The sequence below is a fragment of the Mobula birostris genome, chromosome 8, assembly GCF_030028105.1.
Source record: "Mobula birostris isolate sMobBir1 chromosome 8, sMobBir1.hap1, whole genome shotgun sequence".
In the NCBI taxonomy this organism is placed as follows: Eukaryota; Metazoa; Chordata; class Chondrichthyes; order Myliobatiformes; family Myliobatidae; genus Mobula; species Mobula birostris.
The window spans coordinates 86,992,669-87,005,661 of record NC_092377.1 but is presented as its reverse complement, the minus strand read 5'-3'; the positions used below and the strand labels follow the sequence as shown (position 1 = coordinate 87,005,661).

General features: G+C 41.8%; 1 protein-coding gene across 5 annotated transcripts in view; it reads left to right on the top strand.

Annotated features, from left to right (window-relative positions):
* The window catches only part of LOC140201452 (ras and Rab interactor 2-like), a 170,968-nt gene that overhangs the window by 72,115 nt on the left and 85,860 nt on the right, over positions 1 to 12,993 (top strand). The gene's annotated exons all lie outside the window — the stretch shown is intronic.

Genomic DNA, 12,993 nt, shown 5'->3' with positions numbered 1-12,993 from the left:
TCAGAAATTGCGGATATAAAAACAAAACACCCAGGAATGATGGAAAACTGAAAATGCTGGAAGTACTGAGAAACTGTAATATAAATTTTGCATAATGTACACAAATTAAGCTTAATTGAGCAGAATCTGCAGGGTGTATTCGTAAGCCTTCCATTTACAGTACATTATCTTGCGTACCTCAACTGCTGTAGGATTGTGAGGTAATATGCCAACAATGTTTTATTTTAACTAGAGCTGTTTATCGCGTGGGGAAAGTAACTTGCTGTTTGATTTCATGTTAGCTGTTTGATTTTTTTTATTGTTTTAGCATTTATGATCATGTGACACTGGAAAAGTTATAAATCATGGCTTTAACTGAAATATTTTGGAATATTTTTACTTTTCTATCTGATAAATCTTTAAATCTTAATGGAAACTTGATTCCCCATAGTGTAGTTAGGAGGAGTCAGTGTGGGCAGCTGCATTAGGGATTTGTTAGTTAATATCCAGTGGAACCCTTGTGTAGAAACATCATGTTTTTCATTTCATGTTATGCAGAGACAGTTCAACTAATGTTCATGTTGGGAGAAAGAATTAAGATATACAATGAGGTAATCTAGGTGAAGGCTTCTAAGTGTCAGCAAAAATTGATGAGCCAAGTGACTTGTTTTGATGCCATAAATTTATTGTGAAAGAAATTATTGGAAGTTTGGGCAAGACAAACAAGTTTCTATTGGTGTACAGTATGCCAGCTTACTTAAATTAATGTAGCACCTGTAGATGAATTGACTTTAGTGTATTAGTAGTATTTTCCATACACTGCTAGAGCTTTCCGATGCAATATTGCCAATTCATATAGTGCTCCTACAAGAAAAGAACAGTGTTAGGGACTGGTGTGATAAATGCACAAATGCCCATGGCAATTTTTTTTTGCCATATTTTAAATGAGGCAAGAGTGGAGCTATATTAAATTGGTTGACACCACCTTAAAATGGTCAGAATAATATTATGAGAGTGTTTAGACTTAGAATGTGGTTTCTAGGCAGTAAAACCTTTAGAGTATTCTGCTTTGCACAAAATTAGTTTTTAGTGAACGTGGGCTTGACGGTGGTGCTCACGAATAGTTGCTGATAGTCCTTGGTTGATGTGAAAAAAATTATTGTTCTGTAAGTCCACGATTTTTAAAATGGAAACAATATGGGTGTAGCTGACAAGAACAATGAATAACTCATCTGGCCCACCATCCTGCTTTCTTTTCCGCTGGAACTGTGACTATACTTTAATGAATTTGGTTTGAACATTCTGATTCCTCAGTTGCTGTTTTCTTTGTTCAGTTACTGCTAGCCTTGGCAAAGAGTTAAGCAAAGTTTGTGGCATAATTTCAATTTGTTGAAATACTTATCAAATATGGATATCTGCTTAAATAAAGCTGTTGGAAGGGAATTGCTCACAACATGCTCTCCTTCTTTATTTAAGCCATATTTTTCCATATTTAAATAAAATCCATTGGATCCAAAATGGATGGGCTGATGTTGGTAGATTTGTCAAGCTATTGCCTCTAGAAACAAGCATAAAGTTGTAACAGGAATAGCTTTGTTAGTGAATCTAATTATTGGGATCTATCATTATCTCAATACTTAAGCAGTGTTCTAAAGATAAACAGCACTTGACTCAAATTCTGACCATTTGCTCAACTCACACAGGGACTTACCTTCCACCTAAAACTTTGGAACCTTTTTCTGCAACCTAGCTCCTATACTATTAAGATTCTTCTGAAAACTTATCACTTTGAGCTTTTGGCTGTCTAGTCTGTTTTCTCCTTTATGTGGTTCCTTTATCACATTTTCTTTGGTGTAGCTCTTGTGGACATAGGGCCTTGCCAAAGATGCCGTATAATTGGAGACAGCTGATATAAGTATAAAAATGATATGAAGTGGATAATGTTTATTCAAAGGTCCGATTTAATGTCGGAGAATTGTATACAATATACATCCTGAAATGCTTTTTCTTCACAACCATCCACGATATATGAAGATCTCAAGGAAACACAAATACATAAATGCCTGGCCAGTCCAAACAACATTTGGATAATTGTGACCTGACAGCAGGCCTTTTGCAACAGATATTGAAAATCACTGGAGGGGAGAGAGGAGGCAAAGAGAGTGAATTGGAAGCAATGTGTACCCAAGGCTTCCTATTTAGGACCAAGAGAAAAATGCCTGTAACACTCGGACCACAAGGAAACTTGACTTTTTAAATCTACTTGTTGCTGTGACTGTCTGCCTGCTTCATGATCTTAGTTTTTTAAGTCCCATTGTCAATGATGCATTTGGGATCCACTTCTCTCTTTTCATTCATGACCTTTTTAAGCTTTCTAAGAAACTTAAATGATGAGTAAGATGATTGGGTTTCTCAATTGTTATCCCACAGGAATCTGGATGATTAAAATTGAATCCATGTTTATCTTCATAGTTTGCATCATATCAACTTAAAATCTCTTCCCTTTTATCACTGGACATTAAAATTCTTCTTGCAAAATCCTCTTCAGTGCCTGGCAAGTTAATTGGAGAACTGGTTGGGGGGAAGACTGCAGAAGTAATGAGCATTTTATTTCTGAGTTGCAGGGATTGATTTTAGAAACGCAAACACGAGGAAATCTGCAAATGCTGGAAGTTCAAGCAACAGACGCAAAAAATGCTGGTGAATGCAGCAGGCCAGGCAGCATCTATAGGAAGAGGTACAGTCAACGTTTCAGGCAGGGACCCTGTGTTGCAGGGATTGATATTTTTTTTCCACCCTGGCTGTTATGCCCAGTACTTTTCTTTGTGTGTGCAAGGGCCAATGTCCTAGTTACTTTGATCCCTTGACCCACACCCTTCTTAACACTGCATTCCTGTGACAAGGGAGCTAGACAGCTGAAGAAGTGGTGAAAGTTGATCAACCCCACCTCTATCCCTGCCCTACCATTTGGTACATCTTCCAGGATATGGTTTTGGTGAAAATGGTTATACTGTAACCATCTCACAGTATTCTATAGAATCTAGAACAGCTGCTTTTGACTGAAAAGTATCAATGTGACCCCACTATTTAAGAAAGGCAAGAAAAAGAGCAGACCTCAGAACCATCAATGGTAGAGAAATTGCTGGAATTTATCATTGAGGAGATGATAAGAGAACCTAAAAATGTTTAGGCAGAGTTGGGCAGGGATAACTTGGATTCATGAAAGGAAACTTATGCTTGTAAAAGCTTAGCTTCTTGAGGTTGGAGCTAGCAGTGAAGATCATTAAAAGCCAATTAATGCAGTGGTGTTGGATTTTTAGAAGGTTGTCATTACAATATTACACAAAGGTCATTAAACAAAATTAGACCATGTAATATTTGGGACATTGGACCGGCATGCGGTTAGAATCAGTTACAGGTGTCCCCGCTTTTCGAATGTTCGCTTTACAAAACCTCACTGTTACGAAAGACCTACATTAGTTACCTGTTTTTGCTAACAGAAAGTGTTTTCACCGTTACGAAAAAGGCAGCGCGTGCCCCGAGCAGCCAAGCTCCTCCCCTGGAACTGCATTCTAGCCGGCATTGCTTAAACACGTGCCTGTGAGCATCTGTACTTTATGTTGATTTATTTTGAGCATCCGTTCGTAAGATGAGTTCTAAGGTATTGGAAAAGCATAAAAGAGCTGGTAAGGGTGTTACACTTAGTGTAAAACTAGACATAATTAAGCGTTTCGATCGTGGTGAACAAAGTAAGGACAAAGTGAGTTTGGCTTGTGGAAGTTGACGAGGATGATGTTGAAGAGGTTTTGGCATCCCATGACCAAGAACTGATAGATGAAGAGCTGATGCAATTGGAAGAGGAAAGGATAACAATCGAAACTGAATGCAGTAGCGAACGGACCGAAAGCGAAGTCGTACTGAACGTGAAGCAACTGCATGAGATTTTCGCTGCAATGATTGCAGGAAAGTACGACTTTAATTTTGAAAGGGCACGTAGGTTTAGGGCATATTTGCAGGATGGTTTGAGTGCTTACAAAGAACTGTATAACAGAAAAATGTGTGAAGCTAAGCAGTCAAGCATACTGTTGTTTTTCAAGCTTTCCATGTCAGCCAAAGCAGATGACGAACCTTGACCTTCGACATCGAGGCAGGCAGACATAGAAGAAGATGACCTGCCTGCCCTGATGGAAACAGACGATGATGAGATGACACTTCAGTGTCCCACCACCTAAGTGGTCCCAACCTCCAGTCCGCGGACTGATACATTGCCCCAAAGCATGCAGCAGTTGCCGGGACGCACCCAGCACATCTTTAAGAAAAGCTAAAATAAATAAGCTAATTAATTAGGTGCCGCCGGCATGTAAATGTCGGCCCAGATCAGAGGCGATTGCTGGTTGCATCGCTTCTGATCTGGGCTGAGATTTACGTGCCGGGCGGCACCTAATTAATTAGCTTGTTTATTTCGGCTTTTTTCTTAAAGATGTGCTGGGTGCATCCCAGCTACAGCTGCACCACTGCATGCTTCGCAGATCGGTATCGGTTGCTGCCTGGAGGGTGGGGACCACTGCACCTCCCCAACCTCCGACGACTCAGCCCAACACCCAACACACCATCATCAGTGTGCTCGGCACTGCCTTCCCGATTCCGGTAAGTGATACTGTGCTGTACATTATTTCTACTTTATATAGGCTGTGTATTTTTATGTGTTATTTGGTATGATTTGGCAGCTTCATAACTTAATGTTACTGGAGAGAGTGTTTCTGCTGAGAGCGCTTGTGTGAGATTTTTGCTACGGTAGACAGTGCAGCAATGATTGTAGAAAAGTATTTCTACTTTATGTAGGCTGTGTATTTATCATATCATTCCTGCTTTTACTATATGTTACTGTTATTTTAGGCTTTATGTGTTATTTGGCATGATTTGGTAGGTTATTTTTAGGTCTGCGAACGCTCACAAATTTTTCCCATATAAATAAATGGTAATTGCTTCTTCGCTTTATGACATTCCAGCTTACGAACTGTTTCATAGGAATGCTCTATCTTCGGATGGCGGGGGAAACCTGTAGTGGACAGCCCACAGTAGAAATAGTAATTTTTGGTTTGGGAGCTCTGACTAATGGGTGTGACTGTGATCATTGCTGGTGCCCCAGCTGTTCACACTTTCCTTCAGTGACTCAGATAGGACTAAGTGTAATATATCCAAGGCTGGGTGGAACGTGAACTCCAAGAGGATGCAGAGAAGCTTCAGGTGGGAAAGCTGAAAATACTGCGGCATTGTAGCATAGTGGTTAGCACGTCACTCAGTGCTGATCGTGGTTCAATTCCTGCCGCTGTCGCTAAGGAGTTTGTATGTTCTGTGTGCGGATTCTGGCGCCCCTGCTTCCTCCCACATTCCAACGGTGTATCTTTATCTTTAAGGTAAACAGGCAAGAACTTGTCAAATGGAGCATAATATGGGAAAAGTATGAAATTGTTCACTTTGGTGGGGGCAAAAAAGAGAGGCAGAGAAGCTTTTTAAGAAAAGTCAGGCTGAAAAGTGCTGGCATTCAGAGGGACCGAGAAGTCATTGTATATGATGAATTGAAAACTGTTGTGCTAGTACAGCAAATAATTAAGAAGGGAAATGATACATTGGTGTTTTTGCAAGCGGATCTCAGTATAGGAGTAAGGGCAGCTTTCTCCAGTTGTATAGAATCAGCATCTAGTATGTTATGTACCAATATGGTCTTCCAATAACAGGAAGAATATTCTGACAACACAAAAAGTGAAGCGTAGGTTATCAGATTTATTTCCTTGGATGGCAAGCATGTTGATTGAGAAGAGATTAAGCAGATTTGGCCGAAACTTTCTCGAGTTTAGAGAAAGGAGGCACCATCCATCATTAAGGAACTCCATCACCCAGGATTCTCCCTCTTCTCATTGCTACTATCATAGGAGAGGTACAGGAGCCTGAAGAGACACAATCAACATTTCACAAACAACTTCTCCCCCCCCCCCCCGTCATCAGGTTTCTGAATGGACATTGAACCCATGAACACACCTTCATTATTTTTTTTTCTCAGTTTTTGTACTACTTACTGTAGTGCAGACAATCTTTGAAGAGTATTGATAATGGCTAGGATCACCCATCTTGTAAAGACACTGCCCAGAAGAAGGCAATGGCAAACCATTTCTGTAGAAAGAATAATCATGATCACCAACATCACACAATACGTCACACAATCACAATCATGAGGAAATCTGCAGATGCTGGAATTTCAAGCAACATACATAAAAGTTGCTGATGAACGCAGCAGGCCAGGCAGCATCTCTAGGAAGAGGTACAGTCAACGTTTTGGGCCGAGACCCTTCGTCAGGACTAACTGAAAGAAGAGCTAGTAAGAGATTTGAAAGTGGGAGGGGGAGGGGGAGATCTGAAATGATAGGAGAAGACAGGAGGGGGAGGGATGAAGCCAAGAGCTGGGAAGTTGATTGGCAAAAGTGATATGAGAGGATCATGGGACAGGAGGCTTAGGGAGAAAGAAAGGGGGGGAAGCCCAGAAGATGGGCAAGGAGTGTAGTGAGGAGGACAGAGGGAGAAAAAGGAGAGAGAGAAAAAGAATGTGTGTATATAATTAAATAAAGGATGGGGTACGAGGGGGAGGTGGGGCATTAGCGGAAGTTAGAGAAGTCAATGTTCATGCCATCAGGTTGGAGAGGGAATATAAGGTGTTGTTCCTCCAGCCTGAGTGTGGCTTCATCTTTACAGTAGAAGAGGCCACGGATAGACATATCAGAATGGGAATGGGACATGGAATTAAAATGTGTAGCCACTGGGAGATCCTGCTTTCTCTGGCGGACAGAGCGTAAGTGTTCAGTGAAACAATCTCCCAGTCTGCGTCGGGTCTCGCCAATATATAGAAGGCCACATCGGGAGCACCGGATGCAGTATATCACTCCAGCCGACTCTGAGGTGAAGTGTTGCCTCACCTGGGAGGACTGTCTGGGGCCCTGAATGGTAGTGAGGGAGGAAGTGTAAGGGCATATGTAGCACTTGTTCCGCTTACAAGGATAAGTGCCAGGTGGGAGATCGGTGGGGGGGGGGATGGGGGGAGATGAATGGACAAGGGAGTCGCATAAGGAGCGATCCCTGTGGAAAGTGGGGGGGAGGGGAGGGAAAGATGTGCTTAGTGGTGGGATCCTGTTGGAGGTGGGGGAAGTTATGGAGAATTATATGTTGGACCTGGAGGCTGGTGAAGTGGTAGGTGAGGACAAGGGGAACCCTATTCCTAGTGAGGTGGCGGGAGGATGGAGTGAGAGATGATGTGCGTGAAATGGGGGAGATACGTTTGAGAGCAGAGTTGATGGTGGAGGAAGGGAAGCCCCTTTCTTTAAAAAAAGGAAGACATCTCCTTCGTCCTGGAATGAAAAGTCTCATCCTGAGAGCAGATGCGGCGGAGACGGAGGAATTGCAAGAAGGGGATGGCATTTTTGCAAGAGACAGGGTGAGAAGAGGAATAGTCCAGATAGCTGTGAGAGTCAGTAGGCTTATAGTAGACATCAGTAGATAAGCTGTCTCCAGAGATGGAGACAGAAAGATCTAGAAAGGGGAGGGTGGTGTCGGAAATGGACCAGGTAAACTTGAGGGCAGGGTGAAAGTTGGAGGCAAAGTTAATGAAGTCAATGAGCTCACCATGTGTGCAGGAAGCAGTGCCAATTCAATCGTCAATGTAGCGAAGGAAAAATGGTGGACAGATACCAGAATAGGTTTGGAACATAGGTTGTTCCACAAAGCCAACAAAAAGGCAGGCATAGCTAGGACCCATATGGGTGCCCATAGCTACACCTTTAGTTTGGAGGAAGTGGGAGGAGCCAAAGGAGAAATAATTAAGAGTAAGGACTAATTCCGCTAGACGGAGCAGAGTGGTGGTCGAGGGGAACTGATTAGTTCTGGAATCCAAAAAGAAGCGAAGAGCTTTGAGACCTTCCTGATGGGGGATGGAAGGATATAGGGACTGGACATCCATGGTGAAAATAAAGCGGTGGGGGCCAGGGAACTTAAAATCATCGAAAAGTTTCAGAGTGTGAGAAGTCACATGATGATGATTACTGCACTTAGTTTAATTTTTATATATATTGTTGCCACAAAATAACAAATTTCACAACATGCCAATGATAGTAAATCTGATTCTGATTCTGAAGCCCCCTATTCTTCTGCGTCCTCTCACAGCTTTTCCTCACTTTGTATTGTCGACACACTAATAACAGCCTGCCAATACTTTGGCGGGAGGAGAAGATGGCAGCTCGATGCAGCGCGCGCAGCTCTCCGGTGAAATGATATCGTATCTGTTAAATAGGGGCCATGGACAATTCTGATTTGATGGAGACAGACGTGAAAGCACAGAGGAACATCTGGAGAGATTTCTGAAATGCCGGTTCGCTGCCACTGTTACTGTGCGATCAAGAATCTCCAGAGGGAAGGCCCCAAAATCCCCAGCTTTGCCTGCTGCTGGCGACTGAGGCTGAGGTTGAAGTGTTTGGATAGAGATGGTGCTCAGTACTTGGTGTCGGAGGGCTGATCAGAGCTCGAAGTTTTCGGACGACTCAGAGTCGGACTGTGGTCGAGTTTTGTTCCTTCTCCCGTCTGCGCGAGATGTGGGACTTTCGAGAAAGTTTGAACTTATTTACTGTGCCATGGCCTGTTCTTCATCAAGTTATGGTATTGTTGCACTGTTGTAACAATATGTTATAATTATGTGGTTTTTGTTTTTCAGTCTTGGTCTGTCCTGTGTTTCTGTGATATCACACCAGAGGAATATTGTATCATTTCTTAATGTGTGCATTACTAAATGACAATAAAAGAGGACTGCGTGTCCTCATAATCTAATCTAATCTGCCTTTGCTCTTAGCATCTATTAACTGTCCTTTAATTAATCTTCCGTCTGCACCATTAAATGACACCACCCAATGAGCTCCATAAAAACCTTTCACGTAATTCATGAAAAGCCTTTTAAAAATACAAATAAACGGAATTCTTCCTACTTCCTTTAATTAACCTTTCTAATTACATCCTTTAGCAAAAAAACCTCCACTGGATTTGTTATACATATTGACCCCTCCAAAACCACTTTATCATTTTCCTTCCACACACTTTTGCCACTCTGTAATAATACATCCCAGCAGTTTCCTAACAATTCATTTCAGGCCACATTGTCTGCACCGCTCAGATTTCACTCCCTGTGTGAATAACCACATTACACTTGACAGTGCCCAATAGTCTGTGGTAATTGTGGAAGATCAGCACAAACATATATATATATATCTCCAGCTCCTTTATAACTTTATGAACCTGGCCATCAGCTCGACGGGATTAGTCCATATTGTGAGTGGAAGACTAATGATTTGTTGAATATCAGTCCTACATTAAGACTACATTTGGTCACAGCCATGAAGCTAGTTAGCAGTATTTCCTGCCACATCACTGAATTGGATGTATAACATTTTTTAAGTTAGTAAGAACATCACTGGGGTGGTCTTTGGCCAGTCTTTACTGATTTGCATACTCTAAAATATGAGCACTAGCCTTTATTTTTCTAAATCTTTCACATACTGTCAATGTCCAGAAATTAATACAGTAATATTGGTGTGTCCGGATCTATACTGATATGATTCCAGGACTGGTACTTGATCTGCACAGTGAGGAAAGCAAATGATATGTAGGTCTTTATTGCAAGATAATTTGAAAAGGAGAGTAGAGACATCTTGCTCCAATTATATGGAAACTACATTGTATCTTGAAAGAGCTTGTGCAGCAAAGGTTCATGGCGTGGAAAGTTTGTCTTTCAAGGAGATATTAAGCAGGCCCAATCTGTACTCTTTAGAGTTTGGAAGAATTGTTGTAACACTTAAAAATATTATAGTGGTTTACAGGATAATTACATTATTGGCATCTCCCCGAGCTAAGGAATCTGGATCATGGAGTCACACCATTTAAAAGGATGGTCCAATCAGTTCCCAGAGTAGAATAAATTTCCATACACAGAGGGTAGTAAACCTTTGGAATTGCAGAATGCTAAGGAAGCTCAATTGCTGATATATTTAAGACAAAGGTAGATAACATTTCTGTAGATTTTAAACGCAGAAAAAGATACAGGTTAGTGTGGTTCCACACAGTAGGCTTTTTCAGAAAGTCAGAAGGCATGGGATCCAGAGAAGTTTGGCCAGGTAGATTCAGAATTGGCTTGCCTGTGGAAGGCAGAGTGTCATGGTGGAGGGAGTACATTCAGATTGGAGGATTGTGACTAGTGGTATCCCACAAGGATTGGTTCTAGGACCTCTACTTTTCGTGATTTTTATTAACGACCTGGATGTGGGGGTAGAAGGGTGGGCTGGCAAGTTTACAGACAACACAAAGGTTGGTGGTATTGTAGATAGTGTAGAGGATTGTCGAAGATTGCAGAGAGACATTGATAGGATGCAGAAGTGGGCTGAGAAGTGGCAGATGGAGTTCAACCCAGAGAAGTGTGAGGTGGTACACTTTGGAAGGACAAACTCTAAGGCAGAGTACAAAGTAAATGGCAGGATACTTGGGAGTGTGGAGGAGCAGAGACATCTAGGGGTACATGTCCACAGATCCCTGAAAGTTGCCTCACAGGTCGATGGGGTAGTTAAGAAAGCTTATGGGGTGTTAGCTTTCATAAGTCGATGGATAGAGTTTGAGTGTCGCGATGTAATGATGCAGCTCTAAAAACTCTGGTTAGGCCACACTTGGAGTACTGTGTCCAGTTCTGGTTGCCTCACTATAGGAGGGATGTGGAAGTATTGGAAAAGGTACAGAGGAGATTTACCAGGATGCTGCCTGGTTTAGAGAGTATGCATTATGATCAGAGATTAAGGGAGCTAGGGCTTTACTCTTTGGAGAGAAGGAGGATGAGAGGAGACATGATAGAGGTGTACAAGATAATAAGAGGAATAGATAGAGTGGATAGCCAGTGCCTCTTCTCCAGGGCACCACTGCTCAATGCAAGAGGACATGGCTTTAAGGTAAGGGGTGGGAAGTTGAAGGGGGATATTAGAGGAAGGTTTTTTGACTCAGAGAGTGGTTGGTGCGTGGAATGCCCTGCCTGAGTCAGTGGTGGAGGCAGATACACTAGTGAAATTTAAGAGACTACTAGACAGGTATATGGAGGAATTTAAAGTGGGGGGTTATATGCGAGGCAGGGTTTAAGGGTTGGCACAACATTGTGGGCCGAAGGGCCTGTACTGTGCTGTACTGTTCTATGTTCTATTTGTGCTGATTTTTATTTTAAAAAGCTTATTAAATGGTGAGCATGCAATAAAGGACAAAATCAAAAGGCCAACTCCAACTCATCGGTCATTCACTGATCTGCCATCCATGTACTTGTGAGGTCACTCAAGGTCCCACATTGAATGTTTTTCTACATATCTATAATTGTACACATTCAGGAGCCAATAATAAACGGTAAAGTGTAAATTGGGCCTCACAGTTGCGTAGTGGTTAGCAGGATGCTATTACAGGTTGGAGCGGAGCTCAGAGTTCAGTTCCATTGCCGTCTGTAAGGAGTTTCTTTGCCCTCCCTGCGAACACGTGTGTTTCCTTCAGTTGCTCCGGTTTCCTCCCATGTTCCAAAGGCGTATCAGCTGGAAAGTTAACTGGTAAATTGTCCTGTGATTAGGCTATAGTTAGATAGATGGATTGCTGGACAGTGTGGCTTGTTGGGCCTGCTCCGCACTGTATCGCTAAATAAAAACATAAATAAAATCTATCAATTTCCAAACCAGTTGTGTCAAGTGGCTTCATGATGTACGTTGCTCTGATAGAGGGAATAGTCTTTATTACATAGCTGCACCTTGAGGTTTCAAAATCAATCCTTGCTTGCAAGTTTCAATAGAAAGTTTGTTTACTAATACCATTTGTTTTTAGTGACGTGTTCATTAATGTATGTCAATGCATTTAGAACTTGAAGAGAGGGGCCTTTGTCATCCAAGTGTTTTGTTACCTGCGGAAAGTCTATTCCCGTATCATCACAGGAAATGAGAGCTTGGTGTACTTGTATTTAAAAATGGCACCAGTAAACAAAAGGGAGTTCATCTGGGATTTCCAGGTTCAATTCTCAGCTCACACCCTATTGTGTGAATAAAGTACTGATCAGAATCTTTTGGTTGAAACTCTTGGTCTAAACCCACGCATAGGAAGAGTTCATTTCAATGACTAACTCCCAGAACTGGATAAGTCAGCTCTTCCAGAAAGGGAGGGTAACAGTTATTTAAGCTACGTCTGTAAAACATACAAGCACTTTTGAAAACGATACAAAAAGCAGCAGCCGCTTTAATGTGACGTGTGCTAAATTCATGCTGGAGGTTATTACTTAGTTACTGAAATGTGTTGTTGCAGTACACGAGAGAGTGGCTTTATTCTGAAATATCCGTAAAAGATAGAACTAAATAAAGTGGACTTTGCGTCTATCTTGAAATGCTTGAGTCTTTTGTGGTACTGGGCTAACAGATTGTCCAGACTAGCCGATGTTATTTATGAACGCTCCAACACGCTTTGAATTTTTTTAAATTACACTCCAGAATAATAGCACAACATACAGTTGCAAGAAAAAGTTTGTGAACCCATTTCAGTTACCTGGTTTTCTGCATTAATTACTCATAAAATGTGGTCTGATCTTTATCTAAGTCACAATAATGGACAAACACTATCTGCTTAAACCAATAACACACAAACGCTTGTACTTTTCATGTCTTTATTGATCACATTGTTTAATCATTCGCCGTCTGGCTGGAAAAAGCACGTGAACCCTTGTATTTAATATCTGGTAGGACCTCCTTTAGCAGCAATAACCTCCACCAAATGTTTCCTGTAGCGGCTGATCAGACTTGCACAATGGCCAATGACCATTCCTCCGTACAAAACTTTTCGGTTCACCATTATTTTTGGGATACCTTGCATGAACAGCCCTCTTCAGTTCATGCCACAGCAAGAAAGGGGCTTCCCTTCCTCCACCATCAA